We start from the raw sequence: 23489 nt of genomic DNA, 5'->3' as shown, positions 1-23489 counted from the left end.
CATTTACTCATCCATTCACTTCTTTATTCATTCTACTCTGCACCAACCCTGTGCTAAGCTTCTGTAATGCATATAGTGAAAGCAAATACCATTCATGTTCTTATGGGTTTGCAGTCTAATGGGGGAAGTGGGCATAAAAAAATGGGTTCACAGATGATGGCCCTTTGGGATGATAAAGTTGATGTAGGCCAAGAGCTTTCAACCCTAGATATAGATCAGAATCAACAGGGAAGTTTTCAAAGAAAGAGAAGAGTATTGAGGCCTTATCCCTGCCCCCAAATTATGATTCAGGCATAAGATATTTTTATAATTTCCCCCAAGTGATTCTAATGTGTGACCAGGGTTAGAGCCACTGAACGTTAATACTCTATTAGTCTTTTATATCCTATGAATAATCTAAGACATATGTTTAATTGTATGTGTATTTCTGTGTATTTGTGTGTAGGAGAAAGATAAATATACAAGGAGATACAGAGAGATCCACTGAGACCATTAATGTGGGTAGGATAAACCACTGGAGACTAACAGAAAATGAATATCTAGCCACATTTCCCAAGCTTGTCCCTGAAGAATGTGCGACTCAATGTTTGCACAGAGTCTATTTTCAGACTCAACCTTTTTTTTTTTTTTCCTTCCTCTTTGTTTATAAAGCTGATGTAATTCAGGACAGCAAGGTGCTCAGATCTAGGTCTGCATTTCCCAGCCTCCACCGCTAGAAGTGACAGGCAAGGAGATGCCATGAGATGGGGCTCCTAAGAAATCTCCTTAGGGAGGTATGGACCTAGGGGAAGTGCACTTCATTCTTAGGCCCTTCATTCCTTTCTCCAGCTCCGTGCCTGCTACAAGTGTGTGACATGAGCACATCATTATTCATCCAGAATCACAGAGAGACTCAAGGAGAGAGGTGATGATCCAAAGAGCAGAGAGGTAAAAAGAACCCAGGTCCCAAGTCATATCACAAGGTCACAGTCACCTGGACTACCTACTTCCATGTCTTCTTTCACCTGAAAAAAAAAATTATTTATAACCTCTTATTGTTTAAGTAACACATTGAAGGATATTTGACAGGCATTCCTTTCGTTTTTTAAGAGACCCTATTAAAATAAATTAGGAACTACCACAAGCATGGTATGGCTCTCCACCTTACCTGATAAGGTTCCTGCTGCACAGTTTCCTATATTAAAGGTTCATAACAAGGAGACTTGTGGTTTGGATATGAGGCATCCCCCAAAAGCTCATGTGTAAAACAATGCGGGAATGTTCAGATGTGAGATGAGCAGGTTATGAGAGCTGTAACCTAATTGGTGGATTAATCCATTTGATGGAGTAATGATTTGAATGGATCAATGGGAGGTGACTGTAGGAAAGGAGGTCACTGGAGGCATACCCTTGAGTACCACATGATCCTTGGCTCCTGGCCTTCAAGCTCTCTGCTTCCTGACATAAACTGAGCAGCTGTCCTCTGCCACGTCTTTCCCCCATGATGTATGGCCTTACTTCAGGCCCAGAGCAATGGAGTCAGCAGACTTTGCACTGAATCTCTGAAACCAAAACAAAATAAACTTTTTCTCCTTTAAGTTGTTCTTTTCAAGTCTTTTGGTCACAAAGAACTCACTAAAACAAAACCTGTTCCCTTTGTCCAACCTGACACTTCAGGACCTGGATTCCCCATACTCCTGTACCACAGCACATACAGGCCCAACCAGGGCACAAAGAGAATCTTTTCATATTCCAGGAAACTCATACACTTCAATGCATTATCTGAGCATCTTTGACATAAATGTATCAACATGCACTTACTGAAACTCCAGAATACCCAACACCTGAGCAGTTCAGCCCAAAACATTGACATTCAGCATCAGATGTGACATAACAACCAGTTAAATGTTTTCTTTTCCATTCAGTTGCTGGTACCTTGAAGGGATGAATTTCACAGGTGCCCTGCTCAGAATCAACCCTAATCCAGAATGATACAGGTCGTTCCTCTTTGCCTGTCTTCTGTGCTGGCCGGGCTCCATGCAGCATACTGACCTGGCTCCATGCTGGGTACTGACCCATGTGTTCTCACTCTGACTCACCTGGAAGGCTTCCAGGGATGTGAACTAACATCAAGTCTGCCTAAGACCTGGCTCACAGAACCCATTCTTCCAGCAGATGCAGGAAAGTAGAAACCACCCAGCCCAGCCTCTAGACAGGTGTGGCATTTGGGTTTGGCCACCTCAGGAAGCCCAAGGAGGTCTTTCTCACTCAAAATCCTGTTAACAGCTGACGTGTCCTTTCACATCACAAAAAGCTTAAACTGAAAAAAAGAAAAAAAAATCCTATGAAAGGAACACTAAGAAATTCATGGAAAGTATAAATAACTGATAGCCTTTCCTGCTGAGAGCTAATTTTGCCCAAGCTGTTATTCTTCATCTTTTTACTTTTAACCCATCTGTGTCTTTATATATAAAGTGGAATTTTTGTTGACAATAAAATTTGGTCTTGTATTTTTTTTTGAAGATTAACAGGCTTTATTGAACACAGTGCAACCCTATAAACGACACTGAACCAAAGATATTGAAGTTCTTAAAAGAACTCTGGTCACTCCACACCCCTGAGTTTTGATGACCTAGTTTCCTCCTCTTCCTTCTTCATTTACTCATCGTCTTGTAACTTTTTTTTTAAAGAGAGAGTGAGAGAGGGAGAGAGAGAGAGAAAGAATTTTTTTTTTAATATTTATTTTTTAGTTATTGGCGGACACAACATCTTTGTATGTGGTGCTGAGGATCGAACCCGGGCCGCACGCATGCCAGGCAAGCGCGCTACCGCTTGAGCCACATCCCAGCCCGTAATTTTTTTTTTAATGAGCTTTGACATCCTCTGTCTTTTAATTAGTATTTTTAGATCATTCATCTTTTTTTTTCTTTATAGTGCTGGGTATTGAACCCAGAACCTCATATGTGCTAGGCAAGTGCTCTGCCACTGAGCTACTCTCCAGCTGCTAGACCTGACATCTTTAAAGGGAATATTGATGTGGCTGGGTTCATGTCTATCACATTTTAACTGCTTCCTACTTACCGTCTGTGTTCTCTGTCTCATTGTTATTTTTTGCTTGCTTGCTTGCTTTATTTTGCTTTCCCTTCTTCTTCTGCCTTCTCTGGTTTTAAATCACTTCACAGGTAGTGCAGGTACCTCCTAACAGAGTAGTCTCAGCCTCCCTTCCCATGTCTTATAACACTGCCGTCACTCATTTCACTCATCCATATACTATAATCACCCAATATGCTAAGGTTGGATATGTGGTGTCCCCCAAAATCTCGTGTCTGAGATCATGCAAAAATGTTCAGAGGTGAAGTGATCAGAGGATGAGAGGTGTAACCTCATCAGCACATTAATCCACTTATACGGATCAACTGGGTGGAATGTAGGCAGGGAGGGTGTGGCTGAAGGAAGTAGGTCCCTGGTGAGTGGCACTCTCTCTGCTTCCTGGTTACCATGTCCTGAGCAGCTTTCCTCCTCGGGGGGCCCTTCTGCCGTGATGTTTTGCCTCACTTCAGCACCACAGCTATGGAGTTGGCCAATCATGATCCAAAATAAACTTCTCCTCCTTTAAGCTGTTCTTGTCATGTCTTCTGGTCACAGTGATGAAAAGCTGATGAGAACAAAATATATTTCTACTATTGTTACTTGGAACACTTTTCTGTTAGAGCAGCTAAGGATAAAAAGAATAAAAGTTCTTGTTTTGCTTCCACTTACTCCTTCTCTGGTGCTCATCCTTTAATCTTTAACCTCTACCGTTTTCTTCCCCTCTGAACAACTCTTCTGAACATTTCTTGAAGGGGCAGTGTGCTGGCAGTGCATTCTCTCAGTTTTTGTTTTTCTGAGAAAAGTCTTAATTCACTGGATGCAGAATTTAGGTTGGTGGTTCTTCTTTCAACACTTTAAAGATCTCACTCCTCTCTCTTCTTACCGCATGGTTTTAACAGGAAGTCCCCCGTAATGCCTGTCTTTGTTCCTCTATAAGTAAGGTATTTTCTCTCCTCTGTCATCTTTCACACTTTTTTCTTTGTCTTTGGTTTTCTGAAATTTGAATACAGTATGCCTCGATGTCAATTTGCTGGTATTTATTATCCTGCTTGGTGTTCTCTGAGCTTTCTAGATCTGTAGCGTGGTGTCTATCGCTAATGTTAGAAAATTCTCGGCCCATTATGGCTTCAGATATTTCTTCTGTCCATTTCTCTCTTCTCTTTCTAGTCATTACACATTACAAAAGGTTACACCTTTTGTCTCACCAGAATATCCATCTCAAATTGTCGTCCTCTCACCAGCAGTCCAAAGTCGTCACTTGGGACGTTGTTAACAATGATAATTATCAGGGCCCCCTCCAACCCAGACCTATTTGTACTAGGGGTGGGACCCAACAATATGTGTTTAATAAAGCCCTCTCGGATTCTTGTGCTTGAAAAGCTTGAGAATCACTGTGCTAAAGGGAGAAAACATACACTAGGACATCTGAACAGGGTGGTGCAGAAGAAAGGGACATTAAGTGTGCCTTCAAATTTGGACCTTGATTTCTGTCTGCGTATCAGAGGAACTTCCTATTCAGGTCTTTCATGCCTTAAGTGTAGGTCTCAAGGAAGACCTGGGATTAACTCCAAATGAATTGCCAGTCTCCTTGCCTCTTTTCACTTTGCTCCCAGCTAGTGGTCCCCAGATCAGGCTGCATATCACCCATAGAGCTCAAGTGACTCCAGACCCACTGAAGCAGAATCTCCATGAAACTGTATTTTAACACAATTCCAACTGTGTGTTCAAACAGCCAGACTCTGGCCTGGCAATATGGAACCACGGATAGAGCCTTAAAACTGGGTCTGTTGGTTGTTCTTCATGGAAGTTCAACACTACCCTCAACTCCAAGCCAACCTGGTTGTCTTCCCCATACTTAAATAGCCTCTGCCCCACTGTCCCTCCTCCCTTCCTTCCTCCTTCCTTCAGGAGAGTCTGTGGTCTTTCATAGCCTCCTGAGAGCTGGGCCCCGTGCAACACTCTTGTTTAATGCTGTCAAACCCAGAATCTAGTGACATTGGCTAAATGTCTATACTTCCTCCCAGGATGTAACTATTTCTGTTCCTTTCACCCCAACCAGCCAAAAATGGACAGCCCATGAAAACATAACTCCTCTCATAAGTCCCAACTGGACACCCTAGCACCTCAGATCTCTGAAGGACCCAATCCTGTCCTAGCCCTCAGTCCTCAGCTAGGGACCTTACTGTGGTCTCCAGGCTTTTACTAGCTATTCAATATAAGACCACTCTCTGGCTCTGTGTCCCAGCCCAAGGCCTGGTACATGTGAGGGTCATCCTTCTCCCTCTTCCAGAGTGTTCCAAACATCAGCCTTTCAGATTCCCATCGGTTGGACACTTATACTCTCATGGTGCCAGCAAGTTCTAGAATCATGCTGATAGGTCTGTGCCCCTTGGACATGGCCTGGGCTCACTCATCCGTTTATTTCCGTATAATAATATGAGAGGAAAAACTCACTCTCTGGAGCCTGTCCTGTCCCTGTAGATTCCCTGGAGATGGACTCATTTCAGATCCCAGGACTTCTCCAATCACTCCCTCCTGCTAGGGCTGGACCTGGGGTAAGGCAAGTGAGGTACCTGGGAGATGTGCCCCCTCAGAGTCAGGCAAGCTTTCACCAAGAGTGAGTGCCTTCTTAAGTTCTGCACCCTGGACTCTTCCACTCACCTCACCCTAATCCCAACTGCCTCTTGCCCCAGGTTGCCATGAATGTGTCAGGTCCTTATGTAAGACTAAGAGAAGGACCTTACCAATTCAGAGTCAGTCACTCTGCCAATATGTATTGTGTATCCCTGGATCACAAACAGATACAGACACACGCAGATTGAGCCCCTGCACATAAAGAACTCACAACATGGGAGGGAAGGGAAACCTATAAACAAGAAAAGATGAACCAAAGCTGATAAGTAAGTGCTGTCACCAAGGTGAACATGGAAAGCAAAAAGACTCGCTATGAAGAGAAACAGTAAGGGAGGGATCAGGAAGAAGGTAGATGTACCTGACCTAGGGAAATACACAGTCTACACCTAGAGAAAGAGAGGATGTTGAGAGTAGGTAGAAAGCAGCATGAGTCAAGTTGCCGTGTGTTTTGAGACTAGCAGGTGGTCAGGCATCAGGACTAGAGACTTGGAAAGATGATGGAGATGAGGTTGGAGAGGAATACGACTGGATCTGAGAGCTGGGAATGCCCTGTTTAGGAGAGCCAGGCTTTGGTCTATGGTCCAGGGGGCATCGTGGAAGATTTTGAAGCAGGGGAGAAAGGTAATTAGATTCAGTATTGCAAGTAAAGAATCAAAAGTTGGGGGCAGTGAACAAGATTGACAATGAGGAAAGCAGTCAAGAGACTGTTGTAAGAACAGCTGGCAAGCAGTGTGTGAGTTTTCTAAGTCAGATGCGTCATTTGATGAAGTGACGTCAGGTGAAGAGGCTGACGTACTATGGGCTGGGAATGTAGGCAACAGCAGGGAACCAGGGTGACAGGTATCCCATTATCCCCTACACATCTGCCAAAGCAATAGCCTCTGCAGAAAGAGAATCTAAAGCCACTGGCTCAGACCTTCTATGGGTCAGCAGCCTCTAGGGTCACCTGTTGAAATTGAAAAACAAGGCAGGTTCCAAGGGTTTGGTCTGCATCCGGGGTACCCTCAAGCTGCTGCAGCTTTAACAAGGTTGTATTAGGCAGAAAAGCTCCTCTCTCCAGCCCAGGAAGCAAAGCCCTCATCTATTCTATAGGTTTACAATTAAATGGCCTTCTACCAAAACCCCCGAAGAAGAATGCCCAAATAATATCCAAACACACTTCCTGCCCCATCCTTCTGTGGTTTGAGGATTTCATGAGTAGGAGATGCAAGTGCTGGTGAGTTTAGTTCTTGCAAAATTCCTTGCTGAAATAAATTCTTGGGAATCTGAAATAAATGGTCCATGCATCTCCATCCACACTGAGAAACCCAGGCCTAAGCCACTGGCTTCCCTCTCCAGGACCACTGCTAGAGTTTCCTGTCTTCTTGCTTTAGGTTTGCCCTCACTTTTCATTTCATTTTCCACAAAGAAGCCAGAGTAAAATTTCTAAAGTACATCATTCAGATCAGGTCACATCCCTGCTTTAAAATCCTTCCTGAGGCCTTCAGGATACAGACTCTGTTAAAGGGCTCCCTGGGACCTTGCATGAGGCAGCCCATGACCCCTCCAGTCTCAGCTCTCACCAACCCTCCCTCAAACCCCAGTTCAGCAATTAAATATCCCTTCCAGTTCCCTAAACCCATCCTACTCTCGCCTGCCCCTGAGCTCTGCGGAGACCATTCTCATCATCCAGAGCCTCGCTGGCCGATGGAATATGAGCCACATACACAATCTTAAGTTTTCTAGGAGCCACCATGGGGAAAAAAAAAAAGTAAAAGAAACAGGTGAGCTTGTCGTTAATGATACATTTTATAACTCAGTCTGTCCTAAAGGTTACCACTTTAACATGTAATCCACATAAAAATCATTAATGAGATAATTGGCACTCCTTCATGCTGTCTTGAAAACCTAGAGTGCATTGTACTCCTACAGTATTTCTCACTGAGGGCTCGCCATGTTTTCATAGCGAGCCCTGTGACTAGAGGCTTCCATATCAGGCAGCGCAGGCCTGGAGCATTGTCTCTTCTGCATCCTACACACCTGTCATTATTCAGGTCCCCAAAGCAAAGGGCTCTGCTCCTCGTGCTGTCTGTCAGTCTAGGTGCCTGTCCTCTGTACTACCAGAGATTCCGTACCTTGCAGGCTGCTATAACAAATCACCACAGGCTGGATGACTTCCAAACAAGAAATCTCTTTCTCACAGTTCTGGAGGCTGGAAGTCCAAGCATGATTGGGTTCTAGTGAAGGCCCTCTTCCAGCTGCAGACTGCCAACTTCTCATTCTGTCTTCATATGGTGGAAGGGGCTAGGGTGTCCCATAGGCCTCTTTGATAAGGGCACTCATCTCATTCAGGGTGGCTCCACCATCATGACCTGTCACCTCTCAAAGGCCCCACTTCCTAATACCACCACTGCCTTGAGGATGAGAGTTTCTACATATGAATGCTGGGAGAGGGGTTTGAGTAGGCTGGGGAAAGGTGTGTGCAAACCTTCTGCTCTAGCACTTCCTGCCAGCTCCTCTTGTAACTCCTGGGGTGAACCTCAAAAGCCTGTGTTCTTACCTGAAAGACTGTCAGCTCCACGTAAAGCAAGGATTGAGTTCGTCTTGTTCTCTATTGAGCTCCAAAACTGAGCCCAGCAGTAAACACATATCATTCCAACTGTGTCTGCTCAAAGAAGAAACTGGTCTCCTACTATGTCCTCACCCATCACTGGAGATGCTAGGATGGCCTTTCAGGTTTCCCTTCTGCTTCCTCCACCCTTTCTCTACCATACATGTGTGTGCACACTCACACTCACCACACACTCATACATCTTCCCACTTGCAAATACACCCAAACACATGTGCACTCACACACTCCCATTACATACACATGCCACACACTTGCAAATGGCCTCAACTTACACACTGAAACACACACACTCATATCCATACACACACACACACACACACACACACAATTAGAGTCACATACACTGCAGAGGTGAGGGGTGGGGCCCAGAAAAATCTTTATTTGTTCCAAGGTCACACAGCACAACTGGGGCAGGCTAGGAACTCTATCTCAGGGTAACGTTCGAGCAACCATTTTGCCTCCTACAGGACAAGCAGGATGACAGGGGCACAAGTGTGTCTGGGCACACTGATCATGATTTCCTTTACTGTCAGACAGTGACTGATGCAGACCTGAACATCAATTAAAGACACTCCTGGGTTTCCGTGCCATCAGGACAGGCTCGGTGGCTGGGCTTCCTCAGAGGGAAGCACTCCCAGTCCCCAGGGCAGGCAGGGCTGTGCTGACACAGCACTGGGCAGCCCGGGACTCCTGTGGATTTGCCAGGTCCTTATCATCCTAGGAAAGAAGGAGGCTGAACAACTCAACAAAAAACTAGACCACTTGACACTCGCAGAGGAAAATAAGACTTTGGACCCCAGTAAGGGGAGCTCTAGATGATGTCTGCAGCTATGGCCTTAAAACTGAGCAAACAAATTGCAAGGCGGTGGTGCTTGGTAGTGCTTGGTGAGTGAATTTGTGTGTGTGTGTGTGTGTGCATGTTCATATGGTGTGTGCACGTGTGAGTGTATGTGCAGATGCAGACAGAGTGAGGACCTTCTGAGGCATAAGCAGATGTGGCTGATTTGATGCCCCGCAGGCACTCAGATCCCATTGTTCCCTAATTTCCTGTTGCTTCCCTGGTCTCTCCTGCATTCTCTTTATTTGTCTTTCTCCAACTTTACAAAAGAAAGATGTTTCCCTCACCAGTCTCCAGCTTTACTAAGTTTGAGCTCCAGAGTGTGAGATTCTTTTGGGCACCAACAAAAAGGACAATTATGAATATTATTTTGGAGTGCATCTCCTAAACCATGAATTAAGACACAATAAACCCACCTTTGAACTTCTAGTCCTTCCTGCTGTATACATTCTTTGGTAAAAGAGAAAGCCACAACTTTAGTAATGGGCCCTGGTTGAAGTGCTCTTTAATCATCTTTAATCAGATGTATCATAGCTTATGGGCAATGGGAGGGTGGGCGACTCAGGGGTCAGAACTCTTCTCTGCTCTCTTCATCTTGTCAAAGAACACATTGCTTTTGACAGTTTGAGGAGAGCAAAGACGAGATGATATTGCTAGGAATCTTAATGAAGGCTAAAACTGACTTTTTGCTCCAACATATTAAACACAAGCAATCTTTTCAACTACTATCAATATAAACCCAGGATGTCAGAAAGGAAGAGAGAGAAGGGAGAGAGAGAGGGAGAGAGGGAGGGAGGGAGGGAGGGAGAGAAGGAAGGTCTTCTAGCAACAAAATCAGCATCTGTTTGTTTTAGAACCTTGATCGTTTTAAGCACAGGGACTTTCAGGGACAACAAAAGTTTACAAGTTGTATGAAATAAAACCCAGAGATAAAACATTTTATGTGATTTCTTTTTAATGCAGGGTGCATTATTCAATAGGTAGTTAAAATCTATTTTATCAATAATATAATGAGGTATGTATTCCAATTACAATCAGTTCTGAGACTATTTATAATCTTATAAAATGTTTAAAACATGTCTCTCTCACACCTCCTATTAATCAAAAAATAAAATTAAATGCCAGCTTCTGGACCAATCCATTTCTAGTGATATATACCTTTCTCTTTCAATAAATTAGTTGGAGAGTTTATCTCAAACTAATCAAATTAAAAGAGTAATTTCAGTGTTTTTACACAGATTATTTATTTAATTATTCCCCAAAGCCTAAATGTAGTACATACATGTATACACATTTACTAAAAGGACCCACATCTTTTATCACCTTTTAGTTTCATAAATAACTTACAATTTTAACTGCACATAACACTTATTTCTGACAAACCAAGTAATAAGAAATAGCATATAGATTTATTCTTATTTTCATAATTTGCTATAAAAATAGATTAATTCTATCATATCCTTTACGGTTTTTGGTCTTGACTCTTTTCAATAATCCTTTTTACAAGATTAGAAGTAATCCTTCTTCATTGGTTTTTATAGTATTCCTCAAAACATATATTGTAAAGTTGATTTGAATTAAAAATTAAAGTCAGAATTTTTCTTACCCAAAAGTCTGATTTGCAGACTGTCTTGACAAGGAAGACTAGCTTTGCTAAACAGATTATGCACAAGGCATTTGCCATAAATTGAATGAGCTAAATCTGAGCTGGAAGGTTTTAACAAAAAGATACTTAAACCATGTAATAAAATAAATGCACTTTATATTTTCAAATTGCATTGGGAAAAGTGTATTGAAATGCATAATATTCTAATTTTCCAACACTTTCTTAATAAATTGAATGAGACAAGTTGCTGCTAAGTGGAAAAAATAACAGATGTAATTAATAATCATGGAATAAATTTTGGAAAAGGCTTTTTGGATATTCCCAGAAATTGAAAAAGCAAATGGCTCTAATTATGGGTGACAAATCCCTGAGGAAATCTTTTTTTTCTTTGAACAAAATTGAAAAAGAAAGTAAGTTTCAATGATGGGTCACTGTGAGATTTAGGGCATTTGAACTCAGAGTTCAAATAATTAATGAAGTTACCATAATAAAATCCTTTCTGTTCCCATCAATTTACGCATGTAAGATCTGTCAGTGTGCACAGCTATAAAAACAAAATAAATTTTCAATAATGAAGAGAATTGATTCTGTATCCTTTCTCATTCTAGCAATAAGTAATATTTATTATCTAATTGAATTCACACTAATCTCATTAAGAGATATAGTCCTTATAAATTTTTACTACTTATTTAATTTATCACTGACAAAATTTATACTATTCTGGTCATATGTATACTGATAACAATTATAATGATCACTCATTCAATAAGTATTTTTTTTTTATACCCAGGATTGAACTCAGGAATGCTTAACCATTGAGCTGCATCCTAGACCTTTTTAATTTTTTTATTTGTTCTAATTAGTTATACATGACAATAAATGTATTTTGATAGATCATACATAAATAGAGTATACTTCTTATTTTTTTTTTATTTTGAGACAGGGTCTTGCTAAATTGCTTAGGGCCTCACTAAGTTGCTGAAGCTGGCCTTGAACCTGATGATCCTCCTACCTCAACCTCCTGAGTTGTTGGGATTCCCAGCATGAGCCTGTATACTCAAGAAGTAATTTTAACATTTAGAACTTTAAGGAAATATATTATTAAAAATTCTGATTATTCCCTAACAAGGGGAATGAACCTAACTTTACTGAACTACACATCCAACAGTGGTTAAAATGATAAATTTTATGCTGTTTTTTTTTTTTACAACAACAAAAAAATTAACTTTGGAAAAAAAATTTAATTATAAACATAGTGTCATTTCAGAGATGCATATTGGTTGATCAGTAAAAGACAATCCACACTAAAAACATACTGCATAAGAATAAAATTCTGTGGGAGATAGACTAGAAAGATGGTTTAAGAAGGCTAGAGAATGAAATAAACTTTGCCAATGTGAAAGAAAAGCTGTGTTCGCATGGTTTTTAAGCGAATGATGATGGATATCAAATCACTATGGTAGTTAGATTCCACCCAATACATTTAATAACGAATAATGGTTTCATTTTAAAGAGTCAATATTTATAATACCCTGAAATTATATCCTTTGGAATGACTTCAACTGATGGAGAAAATCTCGTAGATGTTAACCTGCGGGCATTTGAGGAGCTGCCTGCATTTGGAAGACACTTTCAGAGAACCCTGAGCAAACCAGAAGGGCACTACTTGTGAGCCTGGGGATGAGGCCACACCTGTGCTTCCAGCAGGGTCAGGATTTCCTCTCCTTATTCTTCCCACCTTGTTCCTTCTGAGCCTTTCTTTCTCCTGGAGAGAAGCAGTGATCTTGTGGACCATGGTTCCCAAAGCAATGTGACCTACTATCCACACTAGGTATCTAGTCTTCCAAGGAAAACATAGCTGGGCCAGGTTTTCTGTTGGTTTTGGTTTTGACTTTTTCATACCAGGGATTGAACCCAAGAGCACTTAACCCCTGAGCCACATCCCCAGCCTTTTTATTTTTTGAGACAGGGTCTCACTAGGTTGCTTACAGCCTCACTAAGTTGCTGAAGCTGGCTTTGAACCTAGGATCCTGCTGCCTTAGCCTCCAGAGCCATTTGGATTACTGGTGTGGGCCACTGTGTCCTGCTGGGCCAGGTTTTTACTATACGGACTGGTTGATTGATGTAGGAAGTAGAGGAGGTGTAAGTAAACCTTTACTAATCAAACGTCTGTGCTATGTGGGATGTTTTATATACATACCATACAGGATGTTTTAAGTATACATAATCTCATTTATTAATAAGAACAATCAATTTTGTTATGATGATATTGAGCATTTACTATGTACCAGATGCACTGGGCTGGGAAATTTACATGAATGATCTTAATCAAGTCTTACAGTAATCCTATGAGGTAGGAATTATTATCACCCTCATTTTGCACAGGAAAAAAAAAAAAAACATTAGGCTCAAATAAATTTCCCAAGGTTAAACAACTAGAAGGTGACAAAGTCTGATTAAGACAGCATAGACCACACTTTTGACCTCCGGTTGTCATGCCCATTTAAAAAGGAGGCTCTGAGAGTTTTAACAGGTTGCCAAGACCGTGACTGCAGCAACTCAGATCAGTTGGATTCATTCATTCCCTATTTTGTCCCAGAAAGGAATTAAGGCACTTGCCTGACAACTCCCAGTATTCACATTTATCTAGAGCTGTCCATAGACATTATGCCTCTTGCTTCTCTGCTAATTTTATAAAGTGGGCAGAATGGATTTTATTCTATTAGTATCTCCCTGCCCTACTCTTTTTTTCATTTCTGCAAATGAGGAAACTAAAATCCCCAGAAATTTTCCTGAAACTTGGCAAGCCCCTCCGTGTTCTCCAAGCTCTGGATCAGAGCAGTCTGACAGCTGTTGAAACCAGGCCAAGGCAGCTGATGTGACACCAGGGCCCTGGGCTCCCCGGCTGGTGCAGCTGAGCAGGAGTAGAAGCCCTAAGACACACTTCAGATATCACCAAAGTGTGGATTTCTAACTAATACACCCATCATGCAGGAGCCTGTAATTCCACTCTCATTCATGGTCTTGAGCAGGAGCCATGGAGCCCTGGCCCAGGGTTGGGTGGGAGAGGGATATGGCAGCAGAAGTCTGAGACTGGAGCTGAGTATGGGTCCCCCTCCTCACTGCTGCTCCCCGAGCTGGGGTGCTTGTTTGGATGCTTTGCGGGGTCTTCACTGGACCTTGCACAAGGGCCCGTTTTTATTAATTATGTCCCAGACGATGGGAAGGGAGAGCCATTTAAACTTAATGAGATGCATGCAAAAAGCAAACAGTGACTTGATTCAGAAGAACAAGAGCCGTGTTGCTAACACTGACAGAAGAGGGCATGCGACAGGCCACAAGTCTGCCACCCTGCAGGAGGTAGGTGTCCCCCTCCCTGAGCAGCTCCTCTGCAGATTGCCTGCTGGATCTTCCAAAATTCCCCCACCTACCCTATTCTACTCCACCCCAGAATGGTGCATCCCAAGGAGCAATACATGAACTCATACCAGTGCTTTTTGTTTTTGTTTTTGTTTTTGTTGGGATTAGAGGGACAGAAATAGCTTTTGTTTTCTTTTCTTCCCAGTTGGCTAAACATGACATCCAACCCACGGGCTTGGAAAACAACTTGACTAGCTGTGTGAGAGATTAGACAGGACAACAGCCTGGGGTATTCTCTCATGGAAGAAGGAAAGCCCAGGCTGTCTTTTCTTCTGAAATTTGTGGCAATCATCAGGAAAGAGCAGCTGTCAAACTCGCCTCCTGCCCTACTGGGACAGCAAGACGCTGCAGTCTTTACTTAATTGGTTTATTAATCTTATAATGCAATACCGGCTTCTGTCTCCTTGTGCCTCACTAGCTAACCAGTGCTGGACTTTGTAAATATGTTTAATTAAGCTCCAAAAGTCACAAGCCTTCTCTCCTCTTGGTTACACTCCCACCAGGCCAGACACCAGCTGGAACTGAAATAAACAAGTGGCTCGGCCTCCCTGTCCGTCTGCTCCCACCTGGGGTGAAGATGCCAGGGAGGACATTCTGAGGCAAGAAATACCCTCCACCGCATCTGTGAGTGGCTGCTCTCTATAGCAGGAGGGCCGCTGTTCTGCAGAGAGACATTAATTAAGCGTTCTAGGGGGACAGAAAAGGACAGCACTCTAATTTTTGCATATGAAGTTCTTCCAGCCACCTGCACGAATCTGGGAAGGAGATCTGTCCACCCAAGGAGCAAAGCTTCTCTAGTATTCTCCGGAACTTCAGGAAAAAATACTTCCATGCTGGGGAGGTGGTGAAGGAAGCATGAAGCCAGGAAGAGAAGGTTAGAATGTGGAGACATGGGAAGAAATGCCCTTGGGCATGTTCTACAATTGAGATTTAATAGCTACAGGCAGAGATGTGTGACTGTGAGTCTGAGCAGGCAAGGACTAGTGTCTAGCACAGTGCAGGCTACATGGGAGACAAATAAGTTTGGAAAGAGGGAAGGAAGGAAGGAGGGAGGGAGGGAGAAAGGAAGCGGTGGGTGAGAAGTAGTGTGGGTATGTGGGCAGATAGATGATTTGCTGGGGATTTGGACCAAGGACTCCACTCACAGACCCTGTGGCTCCAGAAAACCAAGACATGGTGTTCTTTCCAAGAAAGAGTCTCTTCAGGGGGGTGGGGTGTATGGAAGTGGCCAGCACCCCAATAGAGCAGCTTTCTGCCCAGGAGGTATGAGCTGCCTGGGAAAATAAAAAGTCTGAAATAGTCAGTATGAAATAAAAACAAAGCCAGAAATTGGATTTATAAAGTGGAGCATCGAATGGGTCTTCCAGTCCTGATGGGAACTGGAACTGAACAGATGAAAAAAGGCCTCGATTCTTTATTTAAGGGGGAGTCCATCAAAGGCAGGGATAAGGTTTCAATGGGAGGAGTCTTGCTTCTTGGTGTGGCAGGGGTCTTGCAGTAAAGAGTTGATGGGCGTTTGACAAGCTACACCCATCTTCAAGAGGCTGTATGGCTTCAGCAGGTCACTCCTGTCTCTGGCATTATGCTAGAACTTGAGCAGAGGGCTAGGCAGGGCACCACACAAATCAGGCATTCTAGAACCAGTGGATTCCTCCTGGGAGTTCCGGATACCAAGCTTCCCTGCCTAATGGCTCCCACATGGCTTAGTTTACCCATGGCTCATAGACGGCTCCCAGCAGGGGTGGGTGGAAAGTGTGGTTGGAGCTGGTTTAGGTGAAGTCTACACTGCATGCCACCAAAATAATGCCAGCAATTATCATTTGTTTTGAAGATAAGATGCTGAACAACTCACTGCTTGGGTTGTAGAGGTTTTCTTATTTATTCTTCTATTTGTTTTTACTGAATTGTGTCCACAGGGCACCCAGAATAAACCAAACTGCAAACATTAAATCTACCATCTGGACATTTCTAAACATCTGGATGTTTGGCAATGCTTTGACCCCAATTGGTTGTCTTATGACCATGGTGTTATAGCCCAGAGCAAATGAAGGGCAGAAGAGGAAGCCCGTGGACAGGGGCATTTATAGTGATGGTACCTCCCAGAACACCCACAAATGTCCACAGTTCAGTCTACCCTTTTGTCAGGCTATGTCCCAATTTTAAATTCGGAAAATGTGGTCATGCTAGATACAGGGGTAAAGAAAGAATAGGAGGAAGAAGGAGAGGAAGGAAGGGGGACAAGAGATGAGGCACCTGGGAGGGGTGCATCTCTGAGCTGGGGAAAAGAGGCACCTAGAACAGCACCTGACCAGGGGCCGTGGCACCTGAGGGGGTGCGTCTTCTCAGCTACCACTTCAATCCAGTTTAGGCTGTTCTCACCCCAAACCCAAGATCCAGATGGAAATAGCTAGAGCACCAGGCTCCCCCAGAGATTATCTTTCACCATTTTTTTAGTAATGCTTGCTGCTGTTTTTCCAGTGGTGTGAGACAGAGAAGGAAGAGTCATCATCTCCCCATTCAACAGAGAGGGCAATCAAGGCTCAGGAGGGAATAGAAAGCTAACTGGTGATGAGTTGAAAGGTGAGGTCAAGCTAAGCTCCTTGCTTCCAGGGTGGCATAGCCTGAATGGGTTATGGTTCCCCACTGCCCACAAACAGATCAAAGAAGAGCAGGCCAGGGGGTGAGATGCTTGGAAGCTGGGAAAAGATTGGCACCACTTAAACATGACCCGGAATACACCACACAACCCCCCTCACACACACACACACACACACACACAGACATACACACACCTACACACACGATTGCCTTATGTCCTTAAGAGTCATTTGATTTAAAACCCCTAAAGAGAAAAACATCCTCTCTGCAGAATCCCCCTTCCTGCCCACCTGCCTTGTGTCTCCTCTCAGCCGTTCCGGGCTTGCTGGAGTGTGGTTTTGTTTTCTGTACTGTGTGATTGATTATAGAAGAGCAAATTAGCTCTCACTGTTTTTAAGATGCATTTTCTTTCTTAAAGAGAAGATGATGTGAGCATGACTTCTCTCTGCCCCCTGCTGCCTTGGCTGTTGGCCTTCAGTTCCTGAAGTTGGAGAAGGGCCCTCCTGGAAGGGAGGAGGAGCAACTGGCTCTTCCCAAGGAGCTGAGAGCAGCCCACACCTGTGTGGCCACAGCCTGGACCCACTCTGCTTCCCCAGCCTTCCCTTTCTATCCCACGGGAATCTCTCTGGTTACTCTGGGCTATTTTCAGCCTACTCTGCACCAGCACATATGAATCCAAATGCCTAAGCACAGAGTAGACTCTGTTGAATGAACGAAGAAATAAATGATGAGTGAATTATAAACCCTGAGATCTCAACTTAATGAAATAAATGTGCTCTGGGCTCTAAAGCATTTCTCTCTCTCTCTCTCTCTCTCTCTCTCTCTCTCTCTCTCTCTCTCTCTCTTTCTCTCTCCCGCTCTTATGGGTTTGCTGCAAAAGAGTACCCTGTACCAGCAGCATCAGCAATCAGCTGGGAACAAAGCCCGAAGGTGACCTATAAACAGATTAAACTTCCAGAAGCACTGTTCTGTGGGCCTGAGTGCAGGTGGGACGGTAGACGAGATGACTGCTTGAGACCCCTGAGTGCCCTGTGTCTCTCAAAGTGATATCAGATTGATATGGTTCTGAAAAGGTTCAGCTCAGTGTCAGTACAGACCTCTAGTCCTGGCTTAGGGCGGAGGAGATGGAATTTCCACTCTTTCCTTTCTGCTCTCACCCATCCCACTCTTCAGCTCCTCTGGAGATCCCAGCTGACAGATCCAGTGCACAGCGTGGCTTTGCTCTAACTAATTACCAACAGTTGGCTGAAGCTACATTCGTTATTCAAAAAGGCTCATTAATCTCCTAATGCCAATGTAGTCGCGGCTGCTAATGGTGTTCTCACCTCCCCACACCCCTTTCCGGGCAGAGCATCCTGGCGCCTTCTGGCAGCACGGGGGTAGGCAATGGCCTCCTTCTCAGAAAGCTGAGCCGGAGCCTGGGGACACAGAGCCAGAGTTCTGAGCTCTGTCCCTGCCTGCAGTGGTCTTAGGAGGCTGTACCCAAACTTGGGTCACAGAGTCTTGGAATGGTCCAGGTGGATGGAAGAATGTATTCTAAGAATACGAGGAGATGTGTAACTGAGACCCCTTGGACAAGCTGAGCTGCCCTCTCAAGTCAGACACAGGAACTGGCCCCTTGGAAAACTTTGTGGTGCTCAGAGACACAGAAACGGTACATTCTAGAAAGCTCATAAGGAAGCCCTGAAGAACTACAGAGCCTGAGGCCCAGCTTTGAATCCAAGATTTGGGCTTGCACTTACCCTGTGGCCCAGAGAATATGATTTAAGTGTTCTGCCTTTCTCCTCTAAGCCCTGCTCCTGCGGGTTTCTCCCTCAGATGATAGTCCAACGAATGGGATCTGTCGTGTCCTCAGGCCTACTCCCCTGGTGCCCAGTAGCTGGCCCTGATAAGCCATGCGCCAGCCACGCAGACCTACACCTAATAGAAGTAGAGGACAGAGAGGGGGAAGAGAGAAGAAGAAAGACAGGGAAGGAAAGAGAGCTGGTCAGAGGCCCACATCTGAGCAGCAAGAATCAAAGGAATATCAAGAATAAGATGCTTCGTGAAGACAGACAGATGTCACTGCTGGCAATGGCTGCAGGCCAGGGCAGAGCTGGGGCAGGTACAGCTTAGAGCTCCGTTCTCTCTTTCCTTCCAACATTTCATGATTAAAATTTTTTCAGACAGAAAAATTGAAAGAATTATACAGGGAATGTTCAGAATAGATGGGAGGTATACAGATGTCCATCTTTTTTGCTGTGTTTGTTCTTCAAGTGAACGGACCCTCTGATCCCTGTCAATTCTGTCAATATTCCCAAAGCTCAGGTGGAGGGCACAATCCTCCAAAGCAGTTAGTGAAGGATTTGTTGAAACAATACTGCCCTCTGCTGACCACAGGCTCTCACGTCTCAGGGACAGCTCTGCCTAGCAAAGATAGGCCTGGATCAGATTTTTCCTGCCCAGTCCTCTGCTTTGTCCCTCTTGCCTCTACCTGCTGTCATGCTCATCCCCCTGAGTTTTGCTAGCACTCACCCAGATGCAGTCACAGGCACCAGACTGAAATCGAACTAAACTCAGACACTTAAGCAATGGGTTGGGTCATTAAATGTTTTTGTATCATTTTCCTACAATTATTTGCTGAATACCTGCTGGTGTGAACCCAGCACCAGGGCTGAATGCAGTGCAAAGTGATATCTCCATGGTTTGGTTAACATTGTTAACAGTGGTCCACCTCATGCTTATAATATAGCCCTTGCTGCTCTACCACTGAGGCTTATCTTAAAAGGGACATATCTTCTCCTCTTCTCCCTCTTCCAAATTAAAAAGTAAATCACAATCATCCTATAGGGAACACCTAGAATGTAGCCTTTGAATAGTTTCTTTAAAAACCCTGTGTTCTCACTGATGGGCAGAATCACAGCCTCTGGGACAGGAATCCCCGGTGCTTCTCCTTTGCTAGCAAAGCAATAAAACTTTTTTTTTTCCTTTTTCTCAAAACTGTGTCCTTGTTATTGCATTGGCATCAGGGAAAAAGACCAAGCTGTCAAGCTTCTGAGATTCCCATAATAAAATGACCACTTGGAGCCTCACTTTTCTCCTTAGTGAGATAGTAATCCTCTCTTCCTGGGGCAAAGAAGGGCTATGTGTTAGTCAGCTTTTCATCACTGTGACAAAATAGCTGAGAAAAACAACTTAGAGGAGGAAAGATGATGTGGGCTCATGATTTCAGAGGTTTCAGTCTATGGTCAGCTGGCTCTATTGCTCTGGGCCTGAGGCAGAACATCATGGCATTAATCACAAATGATGACATAAACCACACCTACCTACTTTCCATTGCTCAGCTCATGGCAACTGAGAAGCAGAGAACAAGGGCAAGGAAGGGGCCAGGAAAAAAACATGGTACTCAAGGACATGCCCCTAGCAGCCTACTTCCTCAGCCACGCCCCTACAGTTTCCACCACCTCCCAGTAGTCTGTTCAGCTATCAGTGGTTGAAACCACCGATGAGATTAGCACTCCCGTGACCTCCCTGAAACTCCACTTCTGAATACTGCCACATTGGAGAGCAAACCTTGAATACATGAGACTTTTAGGGACATTCCAGATCCAAACCATAACCAGCTATAAAGCAAAGAGTGAGAAAATGGGCCATAAACCAGATGGTTTCGCACACACCTGAGAAGAACTAAAAAGCATTCATCCTTTAAAGCAACAACTGAACATTTCCAAGTAGTTTGTTGACATTAGGTAAATATCATGGGCCTTGGTATGTGTGTTGTTATATTCCCAGGTAGCAGATGACTAAATATCTCTACCAATGGGAAGGAGGACAGTAGAATGGATTTTCCCATATACAGGCTGTGGAGCAAGATCCCTTTCAACCTGGAAGGCAAGGTGATGAGATCTCTTCTCATGCTTTCCTTTGCCACCTGTTCCATTCCAGTTCAGTTAGAGGGGTGATTTTAAAACTTTAGCTATTGGCACCAAAACAGGCGGGAAGAACAATGGTACAGAATGGAGGACACAGAGACCAACCCACAAAATTACAACTACCTTATATTAGACAAAGGTGCTAAAAGCATGCAATGGAGAAAGGATAGCATCTTCAACAAATGGTGCTGGGAGAACTGGAAATCCATATGCAACAAAATGAAATTGAATCCCTATCTCTCACCATGCACAAAAGTTAACTCGAAATGGATCAAGGATCTAGGAATTAAACCAGAGACTCTGCATCTAATAGAAGAAAAAGTAGGCTCTAATCTCCATCACATGGGGTTAGGCCCCAAGTTCCTTAATAAGACACCTATAGCAGAAGAATTAAAACCAAGAATCAACAAATGGGACAAATTCAAACTACAAAGTTTTTTCTCAGCAAGAGAAATAATATGTGAAGTGAATAGGGAGCCTACATCCTGGGAACAAATGTTTACCCCTCACACTTCAGATAGAGCTCTAATCTCTAGAGTATACAGAGAACTCAAAAAGTTAAACAACAAAAAACAAATAACCCAATCAACAAATGGGCCAAGGACCTGAACAGACACTTCTCAAAAGAGGATATACAATCAATCAACAAATACAGGAAAAAATGCTCACCATCACTAGCAATCAGAGAAATGCAAATTAAAACTACTCTAAGATACCATCTCACTCCAGTAAGAATGGCAGCCATTATGAAGTCAAACAACAAGTGCTGGCGAGGATGGGGGGTGGGGAAGGTACACTCATACATTGCTGGTGGGACTGCAAATTGGAGCAGCCAATTTGAAAAGCAGTGTGGAGATTCCTTGGAAAACTTGGAATGGAACCACCATTTGACCCAGCCATTCCTCTTCTCAGACTATACTCAAAAGACCTAAAAACAGCATACTACAGCGACACAACCACATTAATGTTTATAGCAGCACAATTCACAATAGCTAGACTGTGGAGCCAACCTAGATGCCCTTCAATGGATGAATGGATAAAAAAATGTGGCATTTATACACAATGGAATATTACTCAGCACTAAAAAATAACAAGATCATGGCATTTGCAGGGAAATGGATGGCATTAGAGCAGATTATGCTAAGTGAAGTTAGCCAATTCCCCCCCCCCAAAAAAAAAAAGAATGCCGAATGTCTTCTCTGATATAAGGGAGGTGACTCAAATGGGGGTAGGGAGGAAGAGCATGAGAAGAAAATTACCTTTAGATAGGGAAGAGAGGTGGGAGGGAAAGGGAGGGAGAATGGGAATCGCATGGAAGAGGGAAGGGGACCCTGATCGTTATACAAAATACATGTATGAAGATGTGAGGGGAAAAAAAAAGAAGAAGTGGGTCACATTAGATTGGGTAGAGAGAAGTGATGGGAGGGGAGGGGAGGGGGAAGGGAGAATGGAAGGACAGCAGAATAAAATAAATATTATTATTGCTGTGGGTATATACGTGACTGCATGACCAATGTGATTCTGCAACCTGTACACTCAGAAAGATGAGAAATTATATCCCATCTGATTCAAATGTATGATATGTCAAGATCATTGTACTGTCATGTGTAACTAATTAAAACAAATTTAAAAAAAAAAAAAAGAAACCTCCCAAGAAAATGAGAGTTCCCAATTTAGAACAGAAAGAATGTCAACAACTTCACATCACAAAGTAAGTAATCCTTGAAGAAAAGGTGTAGAATACAGAGGAATGAATTCATGGAAAGCAACTGTATCTGAGAATACATACTTCATTTTAAGCAGACATTAATAGTTTTCATTAATAAAACATTCATCCTATATGCAGTGTTAATAACTGAAGTATATATTTCTCAGGTCATGCATTTTCAAATTCGTCACAGATTGGTGACTCTTCCTATAGTATACTTTTAGAATGAAGCTAATTTTTTTTCCATTTTAACCATATTTCCTCTTTTTAAAGATTTTACAACTACCTTTATGCCCCATTATGGTGTTATATATAATCCACTCTTTCTCTCAAGTTCATTTGTGTATTTATTGTTCAGCGACTTCTCCAAATTTTTTATACCTAGTTCAAAAATTCTTATACTTCATAAATTATCAAAGTTTTAGTAGATAAATAAATGCTTACAAACACATTAAATTATGCAAGGAAATAAACAATGAGAAGCATGCATGATGTTTAAGAATACTTTCATACTTTATTAAAAAGCATTAAAGCTGGGCGAGGTGATACAGGTCTGTAATGCCAGTTACTTCTTCTAAGACAGAAGGATCACAAGCTTAATGCTAACCTGGGTAACATAGTGTGAGTCCCCATTTCAAATAAAAAAAGGATTAAAAAAGATGGCACATATGTAACATGAAAGGCTATAGGTATCTGATTATACTTTCAAAAAGATTAATACACACTAATGCACATTCAAAAATGTGTTAGAACATCTATCCACTACCTTTGTCAACATTTCTGAATCAAGCATAGTTTTTACCTATTTAGTAGAATCTACTGTGATTCTTGGATGAAGTAATGACAAATATATACTCATCTAAACTTTAAAAAGAAACATAGTAAGAGAATGCTAGGCTTTGGGGGATGCAGAAGTTGAATTATAAGTAAAACGTTTAAACACAGACACACACACATACACATAGGACTACAAATTCCTGTGCTGATAAAGGAAGATATAGAAGACCAATATGGTAAGTTTAGAGTTCGATACAACATAAATATATGATAACCGTTTTTAAAAAGTAGTTGGTAGTGTTAGTACTACAAGTCAA

Source organism: Marmota marmota, unplaced genomic scaffold, assembly GCF_001458135.2.
Source record: "Marmota marmota marmota unplaced genomic scaffold, marMar, whole genome shotgun sequence".
NCBI lineage: Eukaryota > Metazoa > Chordata > Mammalia > Rodentia > Sciuridae > Marmota > Marmota marmota.
Note: the sequence above shows the minus strand (reverse complement) of the source record.